Source organism: Cervus canadensis, chromosome 24, assembly GCF_019320065.1.
Source record: "Cervus canadensis isolate Bull #8, Minnesota chromosome 24, ASM1932006v1, whole genome shotgun sequence".
Classification (NCBI taxonomy): domain Eukaryota; kingdom Metazoa; phylum Chordata; class Mammalia; order Artiodactyla; family Cervidae; genus Cervus; species Cervus canadensis.
In genome coordinates this window covers 37,251,135-37,252,566 of record NC_057409.1, presented here as the reverse complement: position 1 = coordinate 37,252,566, position 1,432 = coordinate 37,251,135, and the positions used below count along the sequence as shown (strand labels likewise).

Below are 1,432 nucleotides of genomic sequence, written 5' to 3'. Positions count from 1 at the left end.
TGTATATTTTTGTTTTATTTCCATTATCCTAGAAGGTGTGTCATAGAAGATCTTGCTAGTGATTTATGTCAGATAAGAGTTTTACAGTTTAGGTCTTTAATCCATTTTATTTTTGTGTATGGTGTTAGGAAGTGTTCTCATTTGATTCTTTCACACATAGCTTCACAATTTTCCCAGTACCACTTATTTGAAGAGACTGTTTTTTCTCCGTTGTATATGTTTGCCTCCTTTGTCAAAGACAAGGTGCCCGTAGGTGCTTGGATCTATCTCCGGGCTTTCTATCTTGTTCCATTGGTCTATATTTCTGTTTTTGTGCCAGTACCATGCTGTCTTGATGACTGTAGATAGCTTTGTAGTAGAGCCTGAAGGTAGGAAGGTTTATTCCTTCAGTTCCATTCTTCTTTCTTAAGATTGCTTTGGCTATTCAATGTCTTTTGTGTTTCTATATAAACTGTGAAATTATTTGTTCTAGTTCTGTGAAAAATACCATTGATAGTTTGATAGGGATTGCACTGAATCCATAGGTGGCTTTGGGTAGTGTGGTCATTTTCACAAGACTGATTCATCTAATCCAAGAACATGATATATCTTTCCATATGTTTATGTCATCTTTAATTTCTTTCTTCAGTGTTTTGTAGTTTTCTACACACAAATCTTTTGTCTCTTTAGGTAAATTTATTCCTAAGTATTTTATCCTTTTTTGTTGCAATGGTGAATGGGATTGTTTCTTTAATTTCTCTTTCTGACTTTCATTTTTAGCATATAAGAGTGCAAGGGATTTCTGTATATTAATTTTTTATCCTGCAAATGTGCTATATTAATTGATTACAAATATGGAACACTTCATGAATTTGTGTGTCATCCTTGTGCAGGGGCCTTGCTGAGTATTGTTCCAATTTTAGTATATGCACTGCAAAGCAAGCACCCCAGAGAGTCTATGTGTGAAGATTTTACTGGAGGAAATTTCTGTGGGAAAATGAAAGAGTTTAAGCTTCCACAGGCAGTCCAAGGTCCTTTAAGGAGGAGGTGAACATTCTCTCTCATCTTTTCTTTAAGCCTTGTGCAACAATGTATCTTACCTAAGAACTGGCCTTTCTTTAGGTCCAGAACTAATGATCACACAGCTTAATGTCTTACTTATGGAAATGCTTTTCTTAGGCTCTATGTTAATGAGTATAATTGTAACAAATCTTGCCTGGGAACCTGTTTCTTAAGACTTGTACCCCCATTTCACAGCAACAGTTTATCTACCCCAGAGATGTTGCCCGGAATTTGTTCTCCCAGGCTAATCTTGTGCCAAAGCTATCTCAGGATGTGTGCCTTGGGAAAGGGTCTGGTGGAACTCTTACAACCTTGAAGTATTCTTTTTATCTATTTTCAGCAGCTAGTTGAAAGGTATATAAGGCCCTGCTTAAACTAGTGAGGTGGGTAC

General features: G+C 36.5%; 1 pseudogene; it reads right to left on the bottom strand.

Moving 5' to 3' along the window:
- Positions 1–827: 827 nt before the first annotated feature.
- LOC122426993 lies at positions 828–925 on the bottom strand (annotated as a pseudogene).
- Between the last annotated feature and the right edge of the window lie 507 nt (positions 926–1,432).